Below are 27,687 nucleotides of genomic sequence, written 5' to 3' on the forward strand. Positions count from 1 at the left end.
CCGACCTACAACTCATGTAGGCTCAGAAGCCCAACAGTCGCATCTATTCACCCACAAACGTTGTGTATAAATATAAGAGGACTTTTCCTCATTTGGACTCACTCATCTCATCACATCTCTCTCTCTCTACTGCGCAGATATGAGTCTCTTCTCTACTGCGCTGAAATGGGTCTCTCTCTCTCACACATGTGAAGCCGAAAGCTGTTGAATTTGAAGCTGCAACTACAAAAGTAAAGATTGACTTGCGTGGCCTAGAAGATCTCCTCTTTGGAACTGCGCTGTAGGTTCATCTGAACCTCCTTTGAAAGCCGCAACTTTTGGTGGTGGAATGAAGTCAATCCGACGAACGGTTTGCAAGATATCGACTGCCCTAGTTTGAAGCCGGAAACTGCTGAAATTGAAGCTGCAACTGCAGAAGTAAAGATTGACTTGTGTGGCCTAGAAGATCTCCTCTTTGGAACTGCGCTGTAGGTTCATTTGAACCTCCTTTGAAAGCCGAAACTTTTGGTGGTGGAATGAAGTCAATCCGACTATCGGTTTGTGAGATATGGTCTGCCCTAGTTTGATAATGAAGCCGCTAATGCTGATGCTACTGATCTAGGGTTTGCTACTGCTGATATGAATCAGATTTATTGTACTATTTCTCTCTGCTGAATTATTGAAGATAAAAGAAGATTTGATCAAAGGGTTTCCCCACACATTGTGGGGTTTGTCCCTGGCTAGCCGCCACATCTTTTGTCTCTTGTCTTGGCTTGTTTTCTATCGATCGTTTAATGTTCTATCTGCACTTTACTTTATGTACATGTGATTGCTAATCGGTGGAATATAATAAGAAAAAGAAGTAAACTGTTATAAGCATAGAACATACCATAACTTAACAATTGTCCATTTAGGAATTTTTATTTTTATTTTTTAATTTCATTTCTAATTCAATTTTATAATATTTGATGGCTTGCTTACTTGTATTAGAGCTAACCATTTTGTGAAGACATAGGTGTAGGAACCCCCAGTTTGAAGCACATCAATCATGCCTCTAGGTGGTGATGGACTTCAACACTAAATGCCCAATGCATACGATTGATATCTATGTACTCCTGAACTAAGTCATAGGATTCGCTAAACTTGAACATTGAGGTTCAAAGTTTGGCGAACTTCAAAACAGGGCTCAAATTCGTGTATGGTTTGATTCAAGTTTGGTCAAACAAGGTTCAAATTTGTGTATGGTTCAGGTCTTGAATTTTGTAGCTATGGTCTATCTTGATATTAATGTATTTATCATTGATGTACTTGTAAAGCGCGGTCCTCATTCTCATTTGAAAAATCAAGTTATTTTTTGTATTTATTAAAAGAAAAATTTAAATTTTATTTTGGTGCCCCAAGTTATCCAAGTCGACCCTCTACCCTTCATGTCGGCTCAACTATTCTTGGCAGCCATTCGACCCATGGTTCAGTATATATTGATGTCTTTCATGCTCCTCTCTGAAACATAATTCGTTCTGAGCATAAACAATAGTATCCCTGGCCATATGGAGCAAGTCAAGGAGTATATCGTGTTGACTAAACAATAGTATCCCTGGCCATATGGAGCAAGTCAAGGAGTATATCGTGTTGAAGAAAGTGTAACTAGGTTTGGTCTTCATAATGACACATTCCAATGTAAATGATGTAAATTGTATCTAGCAAAATATTTTGTAAATTTGAGTCATGGGTTTCATGCTCAAAATTGTGTAGTAGCTCCCATTGTGAGCTCTAGGCTAGGTGATAGGTTTGTGTCATTGATGTAAATATTACACTTGTAAATTGTATGTAAAAAGATGAGTTTGTGTCTCCAAGATCAAGGGAAAAACCATGTTAAATGTCTCCTCCAAATGCAAGGCTAAAGGACCAGCAATTCGGCATCAAGAAGACTTCCAAAGTGATAATACAAGTCGGCTTCAAGACAGAATTATAGGTTGGCTCATAGGTCGGCTTAAAGGCAGCACTAGAAGGCTATATATAGAGCCTACCTCCCTCCCATTCGAACACACATCTCACTCTCTCTAATTCGGTCAAGGATAAGAGCGAAGGAGTGCGAAGAAGTCTGCGTTCTCTAGCGAAGGGAAGAGGAACAGCTCGGTCACTTTCTAGGCCTGTTTTGGGTACTCTCTACCACACGTGCGAAGGAGAAACAGTCCTCTTTTAGGGCTGCATCACAGTCCAAGTATATCACCTCTAAAGGGTTCGGTTTTGGTCTCAAAAGTTCGATTTTTCTGCCTAGATAGAAGCTCCAAGTGCTGCGAAGGGATAGGAGGCTAGGAGAGCCCTAGATCCACTCACACATGCGAAGAAGGAGCCATTTTCAGGTCTGCAACTAGGGCAGAAGTTACAGTCATCATCAAGAAGGTGTTTCATCTTGTTTGGGTCAAAATTTGAAGCATAGACATCACTCATTTTGTCCTCAAGGGAAGCGAGTTCCTAAGGAAGGCTAGAAGGGACATATTCTTGTCCACACATGCCCAAGTAAACACAGTATTGCAGGTCTGATTTAGGACAGCAAGACAGTCCTGATCTAGAGGGCAAATCACCCTTGTTTAAGGGCTCATTGTTGGGTGAAAAAGTTGTCTAGTAAGTGACCTTAATGCAAGCGAAACTTGGAGCGAAGAAGAAGGAATAAAGGAGCTGATCCTAGCACCTATAGTAGCTGATCTAATTCACTGTACAGCAGTAAGAGGACAGCAGCAGCTAAAGGTACTTGCCTTGATCTTGGAGACACAATAGTCAAAGGGTCTTTGTCTAGGTCTTGGAAATTTTGTCAAGTGAAGATTCTATAAGAAGATTTTCTGTGGGTTTTCCTCTCAAGGTCTTGGAGAGGTTTTTCCCTGGCTGCTGCCTATATCTTGTGTTATTTTTCTTTTGTTTATTGTTCATGGTAGCTGGTTGATGAAATTAATGAACACTCACATAAGGAAGAAATTGTTTGTATAAATAAAAAGTTAAAAAGGACTTCACTTGTAGTTACCTAGATTGAGAAATCATTAACATATCAAAGCCCTAGATTTCTCAAATATCGAAGGTATAGAAGTCAAGTCAAGCCTCTTAGAAGAGCCGAATTTTCTCTATGGCATGTCTCTTGGAAAGATCGAGTATCTCTGTGGTTTTTTTCTGTGCTAGAAGGATAAATTTTTGTGGAACCAGGAGGCCGAAGTTCTCTGTCTATTTTTGTTCAAGAAGGCCGAAATTCTTGTGGTATAATTCTGTGGAAGAGGGCCAATATTCTGTGGTTCGTATCCTGTGGAAGAGGACTGAAATTCTGTTGCTCATATCTGTGGAAGAGGGCTGAAGGTTTGTGTTACATATCTTTGCTAAAGGGCCGAACTTCTGTTGGTTATCTCTGTGAAAAAAGGGCAACATCTTCTATCTTTGTGGTTGATCCATCTATATACCAACAGCGAGTTGGTTCATTGATGTATTTGGTTAATATTAGGTGGATATTTTCTTTGCTGTGAACTCATTGAGCCAATTTCAGCTGGAACCTAATCATGATCATTGGATTGCCAAAACGCATGTATTGAGATATCTTCATGGTACTGTTAATTATTGTTTAAGATATGATGCAAGCAATGAGGTTTGGTTGCAGGGATACTCTGACTCTGATTGGGCTGGAAGTGCTGAAGACGGGAAAAGTACTACTGGTGGTTATTTTAATTTGGGCTTTACGAAGGTTTCTTGGATGAGCAGGATGTAGACCTTTGTTGCACTCAGCATTGCAGAAGCAAAATACATGGCAGCCTGTGCAGTTAGCCGTGAGGCAGTTTGGCTTTGTAAATTGCTTGTTGGATTATTTGATGAGCTGATGAAATCGACTGTGATATATTGTGACAGTCAAAGCTATATAAAACTTTCAGAGAATCTTGTCTTCCATGGGAGGTCGAAGGCTCGAAGCACATTGGAATCAGGTATTACTTCATTCGAGACATGGTGCAGAAGGGAGCAGTTAAGCTCCAATACATCTCCACTGATGACCAGATTGTTGATATTCTTACGAAGCCTCTTTCTAAAGTGAAGTTTGCGTACTTCCGGGACAAGCTTGGTCTTGTGGAGAATGTCTCTGTCACTGAGAGGTAGTACTGATTGCATCATGGACATGGTTTCTCCTATGTCATGTACTTTGACCGGAATTAGGGATGTTATCACTGTGTCAAGTACATTGACTGGAATTAGGGAGAATGGTTTGATAGATTAGATAGCATCATGGATTGACATTCTTCTTGTGTCGTGTCGTCTGATCGAAATTAGCAATGTAATCCCTTTATCAAATACATTGACCTGAATTAGGAAGAATGGTCCTCAGACAGTCTTTCTCCTTGTGTTAAGTACTTTGACTGGAATTAGGGAATATATCCCTATGTCAAGTACTTTGACCTGAATTAGGGAGAATGGTTTGGCAAAGGACATACTCCCTGTGTCAGTTGACCTTGGTCGGGGTATGATCCTAGAGGCTGTAGCTTCCTAGCATCGTGCTCTGATCTCTTTCTAGAGAGAGCTTGTTTATCTTTGATGAGGCCTATGGTATTTCACCTAAACTATGTCTATAGTTGTTTGATGGTGAACTGTGATTATGTTGATGCTGGTGATTATGATATTGATGATGATGCTTATCTTAATCTTGATCTTTCCTTAGAGAATTTGTAAACTTGAGATCATGTTGATTGTCATTATGAATACCTCCCTAGCTAAGAGGGAGTGTTGAATTTTGTCGCTATGTTCGGTCTTCATATTAATGTATTTATCATTGATGTACTTGTAAAGCATGATCTTCATGCTCATTGAAAAATCAAATTATTTTTGTATTTATTAAAAGATAAATTTAAATTTTTTTTGGCACCCCAAGTTGTCCAAGTCGGCCCTCTACCCTTCAAGTCGGCTCAACTATTCTTCGCACCTGTTCGATCCATGGTTCACTATATATTGATGTCATTCGTCCTTCTCTCCAAACTAGAATTTGTTCTGAGCATAGACAATACTATTCCTAGCCATATGAAGCAAGTCAACGAGCAGATCGAAGGTATAGAAGTCAAGTGAAGCCTCTTAGAAGAGCCGAATTTTCTCTGTGGCATATCTCTTGGAAAGATCGAGTATCTTTGTGGTTTGTCGCTGTGCTAGAAGGCCAAATTTTTGTGGAACCAGGAGGCCGAAGTTCTGTGTTTATTTCTGTGCAAGAAGGCTGAAATTCCTGTGGTATAATTTTGTGGAAGAGGGCTGCGATTCTGTGGTTCGTATCCTGTGGAAGAGGGCTGAGATTCTGTGGCTCGTACCTTTAGAAGAGGGCTGAAGGTATGTGGTACATATCTTTGCTAAAGGGCCGAACTTTTGTTGGTTGTCTTTTTGCAAAAAGGGAAACATCTTTATCTTTGTGTTTGCAATCAGATTGAGGAGGGCTGAATTGGACACTTGGTGGATGCTCTTGCTGGTTAGTTTTCCATAGATTTGACTTTGATATCTCTTGTTGAATTGATTTTCTATGGAAATAATTGTTGGGGTTTTACTCCAAGTGGGTTTTCCCAGGGTAAAACATTGTGTTGATATTGTGCATTGTGATCTCTACTCTCCTAGTCTTGTATCGCTGATTTTCTGATGTATAATTGCTTGATGAAGAAGTTGTAAGTGTTAAAAGAAATGTATATATAATCATCATAAGTAATTATCATTGTTTAGAAATAAGTACTAGTCTATATTGTACTAAAATTTTTAACATGCAATTAGAGCTTTGGTGAAGGAAGAAAGTTGAAGATCACATCTTGTTGAATTTGTCTCTCACTCAAGAAATGAGTTTCTTATCGCTATGTCGAAGATTTCTAAGTAGATGGCTCCCACTTGCAAGGAAGGAAACAAACTTGATGGAGCCTTTAACTTCAAAGCATGGAAGAATAGGATTGATCTTGTTCTAGAAGAACATGAAGTTTTGCAATATTCAAGAGGAAGCATCGAAGTCACCAGTCGTAACATTCCCAGTTGAAGATAAAGAAACGAATACTGATCCAGCCAATAGTAGAACTCAAGAAGAGGGTCAATCAGTTGAAGGGAAAACACTCTCACATGTTACAATCCAGATGATGAAAATTCCAAACGAAGATTGTGTACCTAACCCAACAACCATAGTACCAAATGGAAATCAAAACATTTCCACACACCTAATAAGAGAAAGTCAAACCAAAAAAAGTTCCTTATCGACATCCGAATCATGAAAGTAGACAACTCAACCAAGCTATGTATCAAGACCATTCAGAATAGAAACAACAAACTGATGTTCCAAAGAATATTGATGTAACCTCAATCCAGTCCTATGGTGACAATTTGTTACAAAATTCTAGTGATCAGAATATTCCACAGAAGATTAATCTAGGATGGTTTGATCCCTTCTCAGTGCGACAATATTGTTTGTCACTTAGAAGATCATATCAAATTGTATCAACGAAGATGACAGTGCCAAGACGAGAAGACATTTGAAATTGGAAAAGAGATCAAGCCTTTTGCATCAACAAGCTTTGAGGACAAAGCTTTTTTGAGGAGGAAGGCAATGTTACGAATAAAATATATATAAATAATTGTAATAATGATTAGTTAAACAAAAAAGCATGTCTAAGGAAACATGACTGCTCGTGAAAGGGTACTTACCTGGCTATATATACAGGGCCCTCAGTCTCATTGTATCGTCATTCTTATTCATACATTTTAAATATATATTCTTGTATCTCAATGGAGATCTACATATTCCAAGTCTTCTGGAGTGTTTAACGTGAAGAATGAACTTTGTTCACTTCATTACTTCAACCAGATGATGGCAATGACAAAGAGAAAGCGAAGTTTAGAAAGGGTGAGGTTAAGGCTCAAAGAATTCTATTTGAATCTCTTAAGGATCATTTAATTCCATTTGTTTCAGAATTGGCTACATCAAAGGAAGTCTATGATACTCTTATTAATTTGTACTCAATCAACAACATTGGTTGAACGCTGTCTTTGAGGAATCAACTCCTTGATGCAAAAATGTCAATGGATGAACCTGTGGCCTCCTACTTCATGAGGATTGCACACATAAGAGATCAGCTACAAAGCATTGGTGAAGTCATTTCTGAATCTGAATTAATTACTACAACAATCAATGGCCTACTAGATTTATGGGATTCATTTGCAGCTGGCATCTGTGCTAGAAAGGATACTCCAAGATTTGAAGAATTGTGGACCTCTTACACTCAAGAGGAATCTAGGCTATTGCTAAAGGAAAAATTCAAAGACATGATGAAGGAGAATCTCAAGCCTTTGCGGCAAAATTTAGAAGGAATAAAGGCAAGAGGAAGTTTGGTTTTCAAAATAAAAATGCTGGTAGTAGACCTAATCCTCAAGGAAAAACAAACTTGTCTAAAGTCCAATGTTATGGATGTCACAAGTTTGGACATTATAGAAATAATTGTCTTGAAGCATCAAAGGACAACGAAGCATAAAAACTGATAGCTTATTGACTTAAATGTAAAAATACACAAGAGGTATTTTAATAATATGTATGTATACATATACAAGTGATGAATGTTACAATGAGGACCCACATATATACCTAAGCAGTGTCCTTTCGTGACTGGGCATGTCTTTTAGACATGCCTTTTCACTTAACTTAATGGCTATTTAACATGACCAATATTTGATTATTTAATATTTACATTAATTTTATTTATTTTACTTGTTGTGAATTATATTCATAACATAGCCCCTTCCTTCGGAAGATTTGTCCTCAAAGCTTTAATGTTGTGGATTTTCTTCATTTAGTGTTTGTTGTCTCGATGTATATAATCTGGCCATCCTCTCATCATGTAGCTCATCAATAATATTCCCTTGGATTTTTTTTTAACTCTATTTTTTTGTTGTAACTTGAACTATATATATATATATATATATCTATATATATTAAATAATATTTTTTTTAATTAAATAATATAACTAATTAAATGTTAATTTAGTTTATAATGTGATTATAGGATGGCACTAGCGCTATAGTAATGTATCTATGTCCGAGTATATATTACACAGATCTCTATAAATAACAATCGACCATATATCGACCCCGTTTGACATAACCTATCATGATGGTATATGACATATCTGGGGACACAACACTTGACGTGGAGGTTGCCTCTGCTTCATTTCAAAATTTCGTATGTTAATGCTTCATGATCTCTTCACATTCTCTTCATTTGGTTCAAAAATGTAACCTACACTTCCATGGAATCCATCGGGCAGGGAAGAGGGTTGTCGAATGGCTCCAAATGAGTTGCACCGTTGGAACACCATGGATTATAACACCGACCAATACGATTATGATCGGAAACCAAATACCAAAGGCGTTTTTCCTTCCAATTATTTTCACCATTATCATCGACAACCAAATGGCAAAGGCGTGGATTGATAGTGGCACGATTTGTGGAAGCAGTCGGGGAAAAGGCAGCGTGACAGGGGCAGAGGCGTGGACTAACAGTTTTGAATGATTGTCATAAATAGAAGAGAAATCTATGGAACAAAACTCTGGCCGATGTCTAAATTTGTTCTCGAAATACTAATAGAATCTCGTTATTACAGTTAGAACTCATTTCTCACCAAGATAGACCCTATATCTTTTCTCGGACATTGAGTACGTAAAATAAATAAAATTAATGTAAATATTAAATAATCAAATATTGGTCATGTTAAATAACCATTAAGTGAAAAGGCATGTCTAAAGGACATGCCCAGTCACGAAAGGACACTGCTTAGGTATATATATGCGGGTCCTCATTGTAACATTCATCACTTGTACATTTTATATATATAAAATAAATTATTATTAAAATACCTCTTGTGTATTTTTACATTTAAGACAACAAGATATCAGTTTTTATGCTTCAGTGGTGTCAGAGCTGTCATCACTTTCAGAACCTTCATCATCACTACTTGATTTATTTGAAATTTCCGCATCACTTATGCTGTCATCCTTTTCAGAATTTGAAGCCTTTTCCTGCTGGTTACTATCGGGCTTCTTTGGACTTTCAAGGTCATAATCATCATCTTTTGAATCATCAGATGGCATACCTTCCAAATCAAAGGGGTTCTCATCTCCATCTTTGCTCACAACTGCCTCAGCAAAAACTTTCTCCAAGTTATCCCCAATTTCAAAAGTTGTTCCAAAGTGATCATTGACTAAATCAAAGCAGTCAACTTTGCGGTCACACTCTGGGCAGAGCCAACACTCGCCTTCAGGAGGAATATTTGCAGTTTCCAAAGGAGGTTCTAGGCCTTTTCTGATGAAAGCCATGATCACAAGCACCATCACAAAGGATGATATCATTATCAAGCATCAGATCTTTTGACCTCCACTTCACGCAGAAAATATCCTTGCTGTTTATTTTCCCCTCTCAATCAAAGTTAAATTTTGGAAGACTCCCCACCAAGCACAAAGAATCAAGATGATGGAAGGCTTCATGAATTTGATAAATACCAATATCAAGTGGATCATGCGTTTCAATATCTATGTCAAACTTAACCTCTGCAAATGCAAGAGTTAGAGCTCCTCTTTCAATCTGTTTGGCCCTCATGATTTTTTCTAATGAATTCATATTGCGCAGATTGACTGTTATAGGATTAGCCAACCGACTGTCATCCATTCGTGCTTGAGCCTCAATGTAAGACAATGCTGCACATGACTTGATAACACTTTTGGTAAATCTCACAGAAACAATATCTGCTGAAGGATTCATTTCCCAAAGAACTGAAAAGGCCAATCTTTCAACATCTAAACGAAGGGAGCATATATCTTCAGTGAGTGGTTTTGGGAGCATATCTATTCTCCGCTCAGCCAAGTAAATAGACGCGCCTCGTTCTGAAGCTTCTTCATCAAGAGGTGTACCTGGGAGAACAAAATTTGTAATATTAGCAATGTGGACTCCAACTTCGAAATTTCCATTTGGGAGTCCTCGACAGCATAGTGCATCATCAATATCCTTGCAACCAGGTGGATCCACACTGAATACTCTCAAGTGGCGTAGATCCTCTCGGTGAGGATCACTCAAATCTTCTGGTTGTAATGTCCAGGGCAAGGGTGGCAGGCAAGCTAGAACCTGTTCAGAAAATGCTCTTGTGTTGATGTCGTTCTCAATTAGTAAAACCTCAGTTTCTGTAGCACGAAAACCTATTTCTCCTATCGTCCACACATAGTGACCAGATGGATACCATGTAACCGATCGCATGAATCAACAACTACAATGATCTGCTTGTCAATGAGATTTCCAAGTTGGCGGGTTTGAATTCGGATTTTACGTAATTTATGATCAATAGATACAAATAAAGCGTTGACAATTCCACCACCGCTTGCAGGCCTAGGCATTGGCTCCAGAGAACCACAGTACGAATGCCAATTCTGCGTAATTATACCAATAACACGCCCAGTTGGACGGGCTGTAATATGACCTTCAACCCCCTTGGAATTCTGTTTCAAAATGGCATCACAAGGAGCATCATCAGCACTATTTGGAACTAAGTAGACCTCCTTGTCTTCATCTTCTTCATCTTCTACAATTTTCATTGTTTTCCCTTCGTCCCACTGATCCTTAGGCAAGAGCCCCACTGCAACTACATATCCATCGAAACCTCGATTCATATTATCACATCCATAAATTATGATCTCATCACCAATACTTTCACTACCAACATAGGCCTCAAATGGGTTGTAATAATTGACACGAAGTTTCCATTTTCCATGTTTTTGTTCTAGTCCTTGCTTCCATGAACTTCGCATTCGTATAGGTGGTCATAACCCTCAACTGTAGTTTCTCTTTGTTCATCATCAAAATCAGTAATCTTGATTTCTTCATCCTCTACAACTGTATTTACATCCTAGTTTGTAGATTCTACATGTTTAAGTGTTGTATTTTCAATAACTTCATCTTCTTTGACATTAAGATCAGCTTCATTGGAATCATTATCTTGATCATTTTCTGCAACATCTTCATTTTCATTATCATCATTCTGGTCAAAATCTTCTTGTTCTATTTCCTCACTGTCGTTGTCATCTTCCTTATTATTGATTTCTTTTAGACATGCTTTAACTTCTACACATGATTTTTCTAATCGCTGAAATACTTAGTTTTATTAAACTGCTCAACGCAATCAGGACGTGAACGTAATGGCACATTGTGCGGCGAACAACATTCAAAGAGCCGCATGATTATATTGTGTGCCATGGCGCTCTGATACCACTGAAGCATAAAACCTGATAGCTTGTTGACTTAAATGTAAAAATACACAAGAGGTATTTTAATAATAATTTATTTTATATATATGTATAAAATGTACAAGTGATGAATGTTACAATGAGGACCCGCATATATATACCTAAGCAGTCCTTTCGTGACTGGGCATGTCTTTTAGACATGCCTTTTCACTTAACTTAATGGCTATTTAACATGACCAATATTTGATTATTTAATATTTACATTAATTTTATTTATTTTACTTGTTATGAATTATATTCATAACAAACAAGAAGAGAAAGGGCAAACATGATGCAGCTACAACAAAAGATGAGGAACATCCCAAGAAAGTCAAGGATGAAAGTCACAAAGATTTCTATTACTTCTTTGCTCTTACAGGTTTTGTTGAAGATGATGATATGTGGGTGATTGATAGTGGTGCATCAAGGCACATGACAAGAGAACATGACCATCTCTCAGTTCTGTCGAAAGAAAGCTCATATCACAAGGTAGAACTTGGAGACAAGAATAGCTACCCTGTTGAAGGCATTGGATCTACATCTATCAAGTTGGAGTTAAGAGAGAACGTTCATCTCAACAACATACTCTATGTACTAGGTTTGAGAAAGAATTTGGTTTCCATTTCATGTTTAGAAGATAAAGGTGATAGAGTAGCATTTATTGATGGAAAAGTAGTTGTATGGCCTAAAGGCTCTAGTATAGAAAATGCTAGAACCATTGGTATTCGTGAAGGAAGGTTGTATAGACTCCTAAGTCAACTGCTTCAAGCCTTGGCACACATTGATATCAATCGATGTCAATTATGGTATAGAAGGTATGCCATCTTCATTACAAGTTTTTCCTTCATTGAATCAAATGGTTTCTTGCATGTCCAAGGTGCATGTAGATGATGAAGGAGTATGTAGAGGGTGTGCTCTTGGAAATAATGTCAAGAAATCATTCCCTAGTAGTGATAGTAGATCCAAATAAATTTTGGATTTAATCCATTCTGATGTGTGTGGTCCCATGTTTGTGAAATCTCTTGGTGGCTCTCTATATTATGTGACCTTTATTGATGACTACTCACGAAAGACATGGATCTACTTCATGAAGACTAGTGATGAAGTATTCAGTAAGTTCTAGGAATTCAAGGCTGGGGTCGAGAATCTATCAAAGAAAAAGATCAAAATTCTAAGATCTGATAATGGAGGGGAATGCACTTCAAGAGAGCTTGTTGCATTCTGTAAAGGAGCTGGGATTAAGAGGGAGATGATAGCTCCCTATAATCCACAACAAAATGGAGTAGCTGAAAGGAAGGACAAGTATATTGAAGAATGCATAAGGGCTATGCTATATGATTAAGACCTTCCCAAGTTCTTATGGGAAGAAGCATCCAAGACAATTGTATATATCCAAAATAGAAGTCCTCACATAATTGTAGAAGACCTGACTACCGAAGAAGCATTCACTAGTCAAAAGGCAAGGGTTGATCATCTAAGAATCTTCGGTTGCCTTGTCTACATTCACATTCCTAAGGACAAAAGGAAGAAACTTGACCCTTTAGGAAAGAAGGGAATCTTTGTTGGATATAGTGAATCTTCAAAAGCCTACAAAATCTACATTCAAGGACAACGTCAAATTGAAGTAAGCCGAGATGTCACTTTTGATGAGAATGTTGCTTTCAAGAAGTCCAAAGAAGTCCCCATGGACTTTGATGACAATGAAGAACCTGAGTCTCCTAAGGAAGAGAGTCCAAGGCATTCCCATCCTTCAAAACCACTTGTTGATCATCAAGAAGAGGTTGAAGGACCAAGTGAACCTGTGGACCCCATTATTGTTCCTGAAAACAAGAAGAGACCAGCATGGCTTAGATCTACTCTTCAAGAAGCAAAAGGACATGCAACTCCTCGTGGCACATTTAGAGAAAGCAAGAAACCAAAGAAGTATTCTGGGTATGCAGCTTTGATGACTAAGCTCATCAATTCTAAACCTTCTACTTATGAAGAAGCAACAAGTCAACAAGTTTGGAAGGACACGATGATGGAAGAGTATCAATCAATTATAAAGAATGATGTATGGGAGATTGTACCAAGGCCTGAAGGAAAGTCAATTGTGACCTCCAAATGGATTTATAAGATTAAGCATGCAACTGATGGAAGCAGTGACAAGTACAAGGCTAGATTTGTGGCTAGAGGATTCTCCCAGAAAGAGAGAAGATTATGACGAAACCTTTGTTGCGACTGCCAGGTACACAACTATTAAATCTCTTGTTTCTATTGCAACTTCTATGGGATGGAATATTCATCAAATGAACAAGAAGACAAATTTCCTGAATGGAGTAATTGATGAAGAGGTGTACATAGAAAAACCTCAAGGGTTTGAGGTTCATGGGAAAGACTGTCATGTATGCAGATTGAAGAAAGATTTGTATGGATTGAAGCCAGTGCCTAGAACTTGGTATTCTGGAATTGATGCTTATTTGACAAGGCTTGGTTTCATCAAGAGTGACACTGATCTGAACCTATATATCAAGGTTGTGAAGAATGAGGTTGTGATCCTATTGCTATATGTGGATGACCTATTACTGACAGGTGTAGAGCATCTCATTCTGCAGTGTAACATGGAGTTGGCTGCTGAATTTGATATGAAGAATCTTGGATTAATGCCCTATTACTTGAGGCTAGAAGTGTGGTAGAAACCTGGCGAAATATTCCTTGGTCAAGGGAAGTATGTTATCAAGATCCTCCAAATGTTTGGCATGATGGATTGTAAACCTATGGCAACTCCTATAATAACAAATTTGAGGATGCTAAGGAGTTTTGATTCTGCTCTTGCTGATCCATCTATATGAAGTAGCAAGCACTTCAGCCTAATTTCTACAAAGACATTTACAACTCAATCATCATAAAGATTTTTGGCACACTGTTGACGTAAAAAATTGTACTGTCTTATATAATTTATGATGGATATCAGTAAAAGGATTGTAGCAAGATCTGTTTCATTAGGCCTACGGTTCTGAACAACAAAATCGCTGAAAATAATACACATCTAAAATTTCGGCCATCATCTGAAGCTGAGATGTGGAAACTGACATCCTTGTTTTGACGTACATTCTTGAGCATTGTTAAGGTGTGATACACTACTCCAGAGATGTATTGAATCCAACATAAATATCAGTTGCTACAACTCTAGATTAAGCTGACCAGTGCAATGCTTAGACACCATATTCAATTGAAAAATTCCATTCTCTATTAAGTTGATCTTGGCATAAACTCATTTGATTATTGAGGTATGTAAGAATTAATTTATATTAAGGATGATTTTGTTGTAAAGAGTTATTCGTGTAGACACATCAAGTTATAATCTTGAGCAAGGATTTTCTAAGGAGGCTTCAGCTGTAAGGTCAGTGGTAACAATCGTAGTATCATGGTATGACAATGGTGTGAAGTCTGTAGTAGTGATTCATGTGCACAACAACCAAGGTTTTGCAGACTTTATGATCAACAACTTCAGTATCTTTGCTTGCAAGGACAGAACAATGAAGGGTCAGTCAAATCAAGCTTCAGAATATTGGTAACAAAAGTTGAAGTGAAGGCAAAACTTGACATCAACATTATCACTGCAACTGAGTATCTCTAGCAGGGAATTGTTGTGGTTGGGTTTTAGTGTTACATCATTTGAAGCAGTATTCATTGCAAATGGGTCACTATCCCTGGTACCAAAGCCCATATTGATTTGAAGAAGTTTACTCATTGTAAGTGGGTGATTGTCCTTGGTATGAGAGCCCACATAGTTGGTTGATTTATTATCATTTTTAGGGAGGTTGTGCGGAGCTAGGCAAGTGGTTGAGGTCATCTTTAGGTTGAAGCTTGAAAACACTTCAGGGTGGTAGGGTGGTGCTAGGGCAAGTTGGAGCTTGCTAGGGTGTTGGAGCATCCTTTCAGCTGACTGCTGATAAAACCAAGGCATTGGAGCATCCTTCCAGTTGGAGCTGGAAAATTGAACGATTTTCTAGAGTACTAGGGAGTTGGGGCTTCCCTTTCAATTGGAGCTGAAGCATTTTTGATGTACTCACAAAATTATTAGGAAATCGTTTGATGGTTTTTTGTCCCGAAGGGGGTTTTCCACCAAAAAATTCTTGTGTTCATTGTCTACTGCTCGTTTATATTTTGAATTGATGCTAAAGATTAATTAATGCTTTGAAAAAAATTAATAAGTTACTAATTGCTAAGAAATACTGATTCACCCCCCTCTTAGTATTTCCAACAATTGGTATCAGAGCTGGTCCTTGTACAATCAGTCTAACTGCTAAAGGGAGATCATGGAGTGCACCAAGAATGGAGTTCCTCTATTTAATGGGCAAAACTATGCACTATGGAGTGGAAGGATGCAGGTATATATACTTGCACAAGGATATGATATTTGGGAAATAGTTGAATAGGGCTATGATGCAAAAGCCTCTCTTCCAACAGATGAAAAAGGTAAGAAACTTGTCGAATATGATGCCAAAGCCAAGAATGCCATTATGAGTGGACTCATTGAATCTGTCTATGTTAAGGTGTTGGGTTGTAAAACAATTAAGGAACTTTGGGGCAAGCTTCAAAACATATATGAAGGAGACTCAAAGGTCAAAGAAGCAAAACTTCAAATTTGCAGAGCTCAATTTGAACAACTAAAGATGAAAGACGACAAGAACGTTGCAACTTACTTTCAATGAGTGGATGATGTAACAAATGCCTTGGAAGGACTAGGAAAACCAACAAATAAAAATGTTATTGTATGAAAGGTCCTAAGATCTCTTCCAACAAGATTTAATCTTAAAGTTTTTGTCTTAGAAGATAGATCAAACTTAAACAACCTTAGTATGGATGAGCTACATGAGATTCTTACAACTTGTGAAATGAGGATTGAACAGGAAGATGGTTCATTTAACCGAGAAGCAGCATCAAAGCATCCAAGAATAACGGAAAGGATAAACAAGAATCAAGACCAAGCTCCAGTTGCTGCCAAGAAGAAAAATACTCGGATGAAGAAATTGCTAACTTTGTGAGAAAGATGAAAAGAGGAACATGTAAGTTCAAAGGTAAACTTCTATTAATATGTTTCAATTGTGGTGAGATTGGTCACCTTGCAGCTAAATGTCCTGATACGAATTCTAGCAACAAAGATGAAGCACCCAGGAAAGGGAAGAAGGGTCAAGGAAGATTCAATAAGCAAGGTAAGAAGAAAGGCTTTTCCTCCAAAGAAGACAGCTCATCATCTGAAGAAGAAAGTGACAGTGATGAAAAAAACGACACAGGAAGAGCACTATTCATGGCAAGGGACAACATGAAGGAAGCACCTAAAGGAGATGGACGAGATTCAATTTCAAAACAAGATGGTTAGAGTTATAAAGGATCTTAAGGTTGAAAGAGAAAATGTCAAATCTCTCGAAGCCGAACTGAAGATAGCAAAAGAACATGCCAGAAGCCTCAATAAGAAGAATGAAGAATCAAAGGAAGCCATTATCAACCTTAAAGTACAATTGGAAGAAGCCAGAAAAATTGAAGATTCTCTCAGAAGAGAACTTGAAGAAAGCAACAAGGCAAGGGAAGATTTAGAAGCAGAGATAGTCTAGTTATGAAAAGAAGTAGAGAAAAGAAAAAATGTTTAGCAAAATTTTACAAACAGCTCCAGAGCATTAGATGAGCTCATCATACAAGATAGGATTGGGCTATAAGGAAATGTTTGTAAAAAGCTCAACCTCTTCCTCGACAGAAAGGGGAGATGGACAAAAAACTTGTGTAGCAATTGCTAGAGGATCTATTGAGATGGAAAGAGGATTTCCAACAAAACAAAGGGTTCAAGATCAACAAGAAGGATCATCGAGAACAATATCACAAAGAAGTTCTCCCCCTCTCAGGTGTCAAAATATCTTTCTTGGTATTTGTTATTCATGTGGAAATTTTGGACATAAAGCTATAAATTGTGAAGCCTATGGTAGGAACAAAAGCAACTTTGGAATGTCTTTCAAGAATGATTATCCTAGAAACTCGTAGGAGGATTACAAGCAAAACTACAACAGGTTTGGTTATTTAAGCAATGAAGTAGAATGCCATAAATGCAACAAATTTGGACATTTGGCTAAAGATTGCAGGTTAATTAGACATTTGGCTAAAGATCCCCTAAAGGAATCACAATAGAATCAAAATGTTTAGGTCTAGAGGAAGAAAAATGAAAGATGCGCATTTTCCCTAAAAGCTCAAAGAAAGAAGAATGTGTGGTATGTTGATAGTGGCTACTCAACGCATATGACTGGAGATAGGAATAAATTCATATCTCTGAAAGAAGGAAAGGATGGAACAATGTCTTTTGGAAATGACGGATTTGCAAATGTTATAGGAACAGGTACAATCAAGCTTGGAAGCAAGGATGCTACAACAAAAGATGTGCTTCTCATTGAAAATATGAATCATAGTCTACTAAGTGTAAGTCAAATGTGTGATCAAGGACACACGCTGCTCTTTGACTCAAAGAAGTGTGAAATAAGAAGAGAAAAAACTGACCAACTGGTGGCTATTGCAACTAGGACTCCAAATGACATATACACTTTGGATGAGATTGCTAAAGGTTGTTTCTTCACAAAAGAAGACAAAAGTTGGATTTGGCATGGACGGATGGGACTCAAAGTTTGACAACCTTGTCAAAATTGGTAAAAGGGAGGCTGTAAGAGAAATGCCACCGATTTTGAAACCTACCAGCATTACATGTAAACATTGCAGGCATGGAAAACAGAGAAGGGTTGAATTCAAGATGAAAGAACATTCCACATCAAAACCATTGGAATTGATACACATTGATCTATGTGGACCAATGAAGACTAAAGGACTGGATGGTGAACAATAGTTCATGTTAATGATTGACGATTATACCAAGATGACAATAGTCAAATTTTTGAAGAAAATGTCTAAAGCATTTGAATGTTTCATAATCTACAAGGAAATAGTTGAAAATGAAACTGATTTGAAGATCAAATGTTTGAGATCGAATAATGGTGGAGAATTCACATCAAAGCATTTCAACATTTTTGTGACGAACATGTAACAAAATGGCAGTTCTCAGTAGCTAGGACACACCAACAAAATGGAGTCACTGAAAGGAAAAATATAATAGTATAAGAAATGGCCAGAACAATGTTGAATGATTCAAAATTGGACAAAAAATTTTGGGTTTAGGTGGTTGATACAACAATATACATTTTGAACAGAGGATTGCTTAGAAGCAACTGTGATAAGACTTCATATGAACTATGGAGGGGAAGACTAACAAATGTCAAACACTTTTGAGTTTTTGGAAGTAAATGATACATTAAAAGGGAAGACTAGAAGACAGGAAAATTTGACTCACAGGTAGATGAAGGCATCTTTGTTGGTTATGCAAAAGAAAAGCATACATATGTTATAATCAGAGGCTCAACCGGATAGTTGAAAGCATCAATGTAATGCTTGATGAAGCTCGTGGACCAAAAATTGAACAAGGAAGCTTATATTCAGGTGAACTAGAGACACAAAAGGCAGAACTAGAAAAGGTCAAAGAGGAAGCCCCGGAGCAAGTGCAAACAAATGAGGAAACAAATGCCAACTAGGAAGAGACAAGAAATGAACAATAGACACCTTCGAAGACTCCCAAGAAATGGTATCAAAAGAACCATCCTTCAGATTAGATCATTGGGGACATCAATGAAGGCATAGGTACCAGAAGAAACCGATAGCTACGCACACCAGAACAAGCCCATCTTGCACTCTTGGCCACATTTGAGCCTAGCAACTTTGAAGAAGCTAGTCATGATGAACATTGGGTAGCGGCTATGAACAAAGAGTTGGATCAAATTGAAAAGAATGATACTTGGGAATTGGTTTTGTGGCCAAAGGACAATAATACAAAATGGGTTTTCAAGAACAAGTTGAATGCAGATGGGCATGTTACCAAGAATAAGGCAAGATTGGTATGCAAAGGGTATGCACAGGTTGAAGGTATAGATTTTGAAAAACCATTTGCTCCCATTTCCAGAATGGAAGCTATCTGAATATTCTTGGCCTATGCATATTTGAGGAAGATAAAAGTATATTGGATGGACGTAAAATTTTTTGAATGGAGAATTAGAAGAAGAGGTATACATAGAACAACCTGAAGGATTTATGCTCACTGACAAGAAAGATTATGTTTGTAGGTTAAAGAAGGCATTATATGGTCTCAAACAGGCTCCTAGAGCTTGGCATGCTCGTCTTGGCAGGTACTTAAAGAAACAAGGGTTTAAAAGAGGAAACGCTGATAGCAACCTTTATGTAAAGGTTGAGCAACACAGTTTGACCATCATTGAATTATTTGTGGATGACATAATTTTTGGTAGCAATGATGACATGTTAAGCAAGATGTTTGCAATAGATATGGAGAGTGAGTTTGAGATGTCACTACTTGAAGAATTGGCTTTCTTCCTGGGACTTCAGATATCTTAGGAAGACAAGGGGATATTTATCTGTCAAACCAATATATGAAAGAACAGTCTTCTATTTGTGACAACTTCCAGGCTAGATGTGGTGCAAGAAGTTGGACAGGTAGCATGTTTCCAAGCAACACCAAAAGATTCCCATGTTGTTGCAGTGAAGAGAATCTTCGATACCTCAAGGGAACAACATATTTTGGCTTATGGTATCCAAAAGGAAATGAGTTAACTATCACCGCTTATATAGACGCAGATTGGGCAGGTAGCATTGATGATCGTAAAAGCACTAATGGAGCAACTTTCTACCTAGGTGGTTGTCTTGTATCATGGTTGAATAAGAAGCAATCTTCAGTCTCCTTATCCTCAAAGGAAGAAAAATATATAACAACGACAACTTGTTGTACTCAGGTCCTTTGGATGAAACAAACATTGCAGGATCTTCAAGTGAAGTTTGATGAACCCATTCGAATGTTCTGCGACAACACCAGCACCATAAGTATCTCCAAGAATCCTATCATGCATTCAGAAACAAAACACATTCCTATTAAATAACTATTTATTCGAGAGAAGATAGCAGAAAGAAACATCAAAGTGGAATATATTGGGACAAAGGAACAAATAGTTGATATCTTCACCAAACCATTATTGTGTGAGACGTTTGAGTATCTTCGACAAAAACTTGGGATTCTTCCAAGTGCACATTGAAATTATCTTTATTCGGCCAAACAGAAAGGGGGTGCAAAGGCAGGTTACAAGTACACAACAACATGTAGATTGTCAAGGGGAGTCACACTTTGCCATTGATGTCAAAGGGGGAGAGAAAGCAAGTTAGGATGATCCAAAGGCATGGATTCAGGGGGAGTACGTGTGTTGCCATGAATCCAAAGGGAGAGATTGTTGATATGTGGTTGTCATTGATGTCAACCCAGACAATACCAAGAGATGCCCTGCCCTTGTCGACCAAAATAGCATGGTAAATCATGGTTCTTCGAGTCCAGATCATCATTGTTGAATTCTCCTCATCGAGCTGATTCTGGTGGTATGTGGCACGCCCCGTGAGCCCTCACGGTTTAAGAGATATTCATGTTTGAAGCTGAAGGACCCAATTTATGGGCAAAAACTCCAAATGGTGTTGAGGTGTGTGAAAATTCCAAATTGGAATCCTATTGCAACAATTGATATTATTTCTCCTAATTGTTAATTAATTAACAATTTATTTGCTACGACAAATATCAAAATAAATACACTACAACCTTCACAAATAAAATACTGCGGAAAAATAATGCGTTGGAAACTGAGAAATGCTAGCACACACACATAAAATTAACACAATTGTTTTTGGACAAAAGTCCTCAGGAAAACCGGTGCAGCAGCTGAGGGTTTTATTATTAAGCAACAGTGAGAAATTCTAAGTACAACTGGATGTCGAAATTTGGTAATCCTACAGAGAAAAATACTGGCAAAAATCTAGTGAGGAATTTTCCTCACCCCACAGGCAAACTCCTAGCACGACTTTCCTTCAGAAATTCAGCCTCTGACGCTCTACGTCAGCCTATGCGCTGCTATGCGCAACTTGCTGGATGTCTAGCCTCAGATTGGTCTCTGATAAAGTCGTTATGCCTTCTGCTGACTGGAAGGATGCTTCTCCGGCACTTTGGGACTCCTTCCCGACCTTTATAACTGAAGACGTCTCTCCCTTTCTGCAAATTGAACTTGCCTCTAGAGGCTGTTGTGTTGCCCCAACACCAGCCTCTCTATGGCTCTTCTGCCTCTTTGCAAATGCACTCGCTGGATCTGGAATGCCTCCTCCAGCCTCACTATCTCTGCCCCTCTCTCACTGCTTCGATCTCTAGCTTTCTCTCCAGTAACTCACTGTTGCTACTCTGGAAATCGATCTGCTCAAAAATCAAACTGCGGAAGTGTCTTCTCCATCACCACATCGACCTCCTCTTATAATCCTCCGTTGGAGCACCAATGACCAAGATTAAAACATAATCGATGGCTAAGATCATCTCTGGATTGATCTATGTGTGTTTCTAGATGATTCTCGCCTTGAATTAATTAATATTGATTAATTAGACATATTCCCTAAGTTTAGACTTAGGAAATATTTAAAAACTGGTTAATAATCTAATTAAGTCATTTTTAGATGGAATTTCTAGAAACGATTTTTGGGTTTTGGAGATCTCATGTATTCTAGCCTCTCCACCAAATTTCATGGCTAGAACACATCCGATGCTACAAAAACTAACACTCCCTCTTAGCGAGGAATGTGTTCTAGTGCTGCACTCCTTGCCACAACACCCTGTCTTTGCATCATCTCCTCTCACATTGTTGATGTCTGGCCATATTGCCCGCCAACCAGTACGCAACTCTGATATGCGCTGCATTTGTTCTGCTGCTGACGTTGCCATACAACTGCCAACATTGCGTCTGCACTCCAACTCCTTGTCATCTGTTGTTGCTGCAACTACAACATCTGCAACTGAAAAACATCCAAAATACTAATTCAACTGTGATCAGTATGATGCATCTATCTTCAAGTCTCTAACTGCTACTACCATCCACACAGTTACTGAAGAATCTGTGCTACTGCTGACTCTGCACTGTGCCAACTGCATTACTGGCACCTCTGCACTGCGCTCCCCAGCATCTGACTGCTACTAGTCTCTGCAATTGTCACTCGGTCTCTTACTGCATCAACTGCCACTGATCCATCTTGCTACTGAAAATTGTGGGCCCCTTTAGCAAGGTAATGATCCATGAGGTGGACTCCTCAAGGACCCTGCCCAATATGGTACACTAGAGTCTTATACTCCTCCTCCTCATGGATTTGGTGCTCCACTATCTCCTTTCAAGCCTAGTCCCTGGCTGGGACCCTTCCTTTCTTTGCAACTTGCACTTCCTCCAACATCTGCCTCCCACAATTGGAAGTCGATATGCTGCCTAGATCTGCATTCTGGCGAACTCACAAGACCTCCTCTGAAAATATCGTACAACCATCCCTGTAGAGCTGCAGAATTTGGAAAATCAAAACTGGAGAAATAAACCGCGAAAATCTCCCTCTTGCCCTTTGCTCGGCTGTCGGAAATGCTATTCGTACTCCCTTATGGAGTGAGAAAATCTGCACTCAACTATTGCCATTCTGCCTGGAAAAATCGAACTTCTAAGACTTGAAATTGGTTGAGAGAAATTTTCCCTTTGCTGTGTGTGCTCATCTCTCTTCCAATCGATGTTGGGTATGCTCTAGTGAACTGTTGCAAACCCTCTGCATCTAGTTAGAGATCTGCCCAACGAAAAATCTACGCTGCTCCCTTTGCCTCTAAAATTACTCGATTTGGAAATCAAATTTTTTTGCTCTGAAAAATCGAGTTTCCTCAAGTAACTCGACCTCTTGGCAAAAGACTACGCTGCCCCTGGGAATTTCGGCCTGCTGCTCTTACTGAACAATGAAAATCCTTCTTTTGCTTATGAGCTCTCCAACTGATTAACTGCACTCCGATACCATGTGAAAATTCCAAACTGGAATCCTGTTGTAGCAACTGATATTATTTCTCCTAATTGTTAATTAATTAACAATTTATCTGCTACGACAAATATCGAAATAAATACACTGCAACCTTCACAAATAAAATACCGTGGAAAAGTAATGCGCTGGAAACTCAGAAATGCTAGCACACACATAAAATTAACACAATTGTTTTTTGACAAAAGTCCCTGGAAAAACCCAACTTGGGAAAGCCGATGCAACAACTGAGGGTTTTATAATTAGGCAGCAGTGAGAAATTCTGAGTACAACTGGATGTCGAAATTTGGTAATCCTACAGAGAAAAATACTAGCAAAAATCTAGTGAGGAATTTTCCTCACCCCACAGGCAAACTCCCGACACGACTTGCCTTTAGAAATTCGACCCTCTGACCCTCTGCATCAGACTCTACGTTCTCTGGGCAACCTGCTGGACGTCTAGCCTTAGATTGGTCTTTGATGAAGTTGTTCTGCCTTCTGCTGACTGGAAGGATGCTTCTCTGACACTCTGGGATTCCTTCCCGGCCTCTGGAATTGAAGACGTCTCCCCCTTTATACAAATCGAACTTGCCTCTAGAGGCTGTTGTGCTGCCCCAACATCAGCCTCTCTGTGGCTCTTTTGCCTCTCTGCCAATGCACTTGCTGGATTTGGAATGCCTCCTCCAACCTGACTGTCTCTGCCCCTCTCTCACTGCTTCGATCTCTAGCTCTCTCTCCGACAACTCACTGCTACTATGGAAATCGATCTGCTCAGAAATCGAACTGCTGAAGTGTCTTCTCCATCAACACATCGGCCTCCTCTTATAATCCTCTGTTGGAGCACCAGTGACTAAGATTAAAACATAATCGATGGTTAGGATCATCTCTGGATCGATCCGTGTGTGTTTCTAGATGATTCTCGCTTTGACTTAATTAATACTGATTAATTAACCATATTCCCTAAGTTTAGATTTAAGAAAGATTTAAACACTGGTTAATAATCTAAATAAGTCATTTCTAGGCGGAATTTTTAGAAACGGTTTTGGGTGTTGGAGATCTCATGTATTCTAGCCTCTCCACCAAATTTCGTGGCTAGAACATATCTGATGCTACAAAAATTAACAAGGTGGCAACGTCTTTTTGGTCAAGGCAACAAGGCTCTTCTCAAAAGCTTTAAATAATCTTATTTGTTGCAAAAGAGCATCTTGGAGGGTTTTCAAAATCTATTGAAAAATCTAATATCATAAAAAGGTTTTTTTTTGGAAATTAAAGGCCATTCAATTTTCAAATTTAAAACCCCTCCAACATATTTAAATTTTAAAAGGTCAATTTCTCATCCTCTAAAAGGGATTTAGAATATATCATAAGAGCCCTCCACAATTATAAAAGAGAATTGATCTTTCCTCCAAAATGTATGAACTTAACGATCAATCTAATGTGATATTACTCTGAAATATTTCGACCCTTGTGGAGACAACAACAAATCTGAAGAGAGGGTTTGGTGACAAGGGTTTCATTTTGTTTTTGATTTGGTTTTGGGATTCGTTTGGCAACTTATTGCAAGGTTTTGTGCTAAGTACATCTCAGAGTCTCGACCCCTCCTTTAGGGCACAATTCTATCCCTGAATCAGTGAAGACATTAGGTTTATGGCAGATATTTTGAGTTTCATTGGATAATACCTTTTACAGATTCGATCTTCAACCAACGAAGTATTCTGCTTCGAACAAGGCACAAAATGCTCTATACTATATCTCTGCGACTTGTTTGGTACAAGATGATTGAAGACCTGTAGCCTTCATTTCAATGATTCAACCTCCATATAGGGCATTAATTCCAAGCTTTGTAGTTAAAGTTTGAAGGCAAGCAAAAGGGTTTCATCTTCTCCTTCTGAACAACGAGGTATACTATTGATGCAATACCTAAAAGGAATTTAATAAGGTCTTGTTGATGACATAAATCATATGAAGAGTTTTTGCGGCCTTCTTTTTGAGGTTGTACTGAAGTAGCAAGCACCTGAGCCTAATTTCTACAAGGACATCTACATCTCAATCATCGTAAAGATTTTTGGCACATTGTTGATGTCAATAATTTGTATTGTGACCTGTCTTATATAATTTATGATCGGTAATAGTAAAAGGTTTGTAGCAAGATCTGATTCATTAGGCCTACAATTTTGAACAACATAGTTGTTGAAGGTAATACACGTCTAAAATTTTGGCCATCATTTGAAGCTAAGATGTGGAATCTGACATCCTTGTTTTGACATACCTTCTTTAGCATTGTTAAGGCATGATACACTATTCCACAGATGTATTGAATCCATACAACTCTAGATTAAGCCGACCAATGCAATGCTGAGACCCCATATTCAATGGAAAAGTCTCATTCTCTATTAAGTTGATCTTGTCATCGACTCATTTGATTATGGAGATATGTAAGAATCAATTTATATTAACGATGATTTTGTTGTAAAGAGTTATTCGTGTAGACATATCAAGTTATAATCTTGAGCAAGGATTTGCAAAGGAGGCTTCAACTGTAAGGTCAGTGGTAGCAATAGTAGTATGATGGTATGATAGTTATGTGAAGTCTACAATGGTGATTCATGTGCACAACAACCAAGGTTTTGCAGACTTTATGATCAACAACTTCAGGATCTTTGCCTGCAAGGACAGAACAGTGAAGGGCTAGTCAAATCAAGCTTCAGAATATTGGGAACAAAGGTTGAAGTGAAGGCAGTACTTGACATCAAGATTATCACTACCGCTGAGTATGTAGTAGGGAATCATCTGAAGCTGTATTCATTGAAAATGGGTCACTATCCCTAGTACGAGAACCCATATTGATTTGAAGAAGTTTACTCATTGTAAGTAGGTCATTATCCTTTGTACGAGAGTCCACATAGTTGATTTGATTTATTATCATTTTCAGGGAGGCGCTAGGCAGGTGGTTGAAGTCACCTTCAGGTTGAAGCCTGAGAACACTTCAGGGTGGCAGGGTGGTTCTAGGGCAAGTTGGAGCTTGCTAGGGTTTTGGAGCATCCTTTTAGGTGACTGATGATAATACTAGGGCGTCCTTCCAATTGGAGCTGGAAAAGTGAAAGCTTTTCTAGAGTACTAGGGAGTTCAGGCTTTCCTTTTAGTTGGAGCTAAAGCATTTTTGATGTACTCACAAAATTATTAGAAACAAATTCGGTGTTTTTTTGTCTCAGAGGGGGTTTTCCATCTAAAATTTTTTGTGTTCGTTGTCTACTGCTCATTTATGATTTTGAATTGATGTTGAAGATTAATTGATGCTTTGATAAAGATTAATAAGTTACTAATTGCTAAGAAATACTAATTCACCCCCCTCTCAGTATTTCCAACAACATGGAGAAATGGGGGTCATCCCCTATTTTGAGATTTATGGAGCCCTCTCTCACATTTTGGCACAAAGAGGACCCAACGTTGCCTTCCAATGACCCTAAATCAGCATGACGTCATCATTTCAACTTGCTTTTGGATGGCTAATTCATACTTTGAAAAGCTACTTGGTTCACTTGTGACCAAGGGATCCATCTTGCCCATTTTTATAATGTTGAGGGGCTTGTAGGCATAGTTCGACCTAGTAGAACACATATACATAGAAGATCATTTCATTTGATTTGAATCATCATCATCACTTGGGAAATTTGGCCTCTTAGGCTAATTCGCACTTGTTCGTGGATTTGCTATTGGAGTATCTTGGATGCATTTTGATATTTGGAGCTGCTTTTTGATCTTCTTTTGTAGTTATCTCTTGGATTATGGATGGATATATTGCATGTCATCTTGTAAGTGCCTTTTGTTGAATTTTTGTTTGAAATAATATCTGATGTATGTAATTGTTGCAACTAGATTAATGGTACATTCTGCCCTAATTTTGTGAAGATAAATTCTGAAAGATATTTGGTTGGAAATTGCATGTATTAGTCATGTCACGAGATGTGATGAATGTTCCTAGCTATGAAATATGGAATTTCTCTATAAAACTCTATAATCTTTGAGCAGGTAATTATTGAGGGTTAGTACCCAGGGCATCAATTCTTGACCTCCTTAAAAGACCATTTTGGCTAATCCAAAGCATCTAGGACTCCATATGCTTAAAGGACAAGGCACTAGTCCAAGCCTTTGGTGATCAAACTCAATTTTTCTCCATAAATTTCCTTTCCTAAATTTTGGTCCCCTAAAGTAGGACGACTAGGCTAGGGCATAGAGCGAATTTCATTAGAGAGTGATTTGGTGGATTCCAAGAGCCTAGACACCAAGACTAAGGTCTTATCTCCTTGACCTCAAAGTTTGGTGGGCATCCAATTGGTTTTCATCCATAAAATCTCTTGCCCTAGCTGTGCCCTAAAAGGGAAACCCTAGCTTGTTATTGTATCAAGTTGGGGACTTCTTTGAGGGTTGTATGAGCCTAGTACTTGGTGAAG

General features: G+C 38.4%; 1 protein-coding gene and 1 pseudogene across 1 annotated transcript in view; one reads left to right on the plus strand and one right to left on the minus strand.

Moving 5' to 3' along the window:
• Positions 1–27,687, plus strand: part of LOC149157800 (uncharacterized) — a 294,458-nt gene that overhangs the window by 171,255 nt on the left and 95,516 nt on the right. The window lies entirely within an intron of this gene.
• LOC149157801 (exosome complex exonuclease RRP44 homolog A pseudogene) lies at positions 9,417–10,795 on the minus strand (annotated as a pseudogene).

The sequence above is a fragment of the Pinus tabuliformis genome, chromosome 5_2 (assembly GCF_031772625.1).
Source record: "Pinus tabuliformis cultivar Carrire ecotype Pingquan chromosome 5_2, CPIR1, whole genome shotgun sequence".
Taxonomy (NCBI): Eukaryota; Viridiplantae; Streptophyta; class Pinopsida; order Pinales; family Pinaceae; genus Pinus; species Pinus tabuliformis.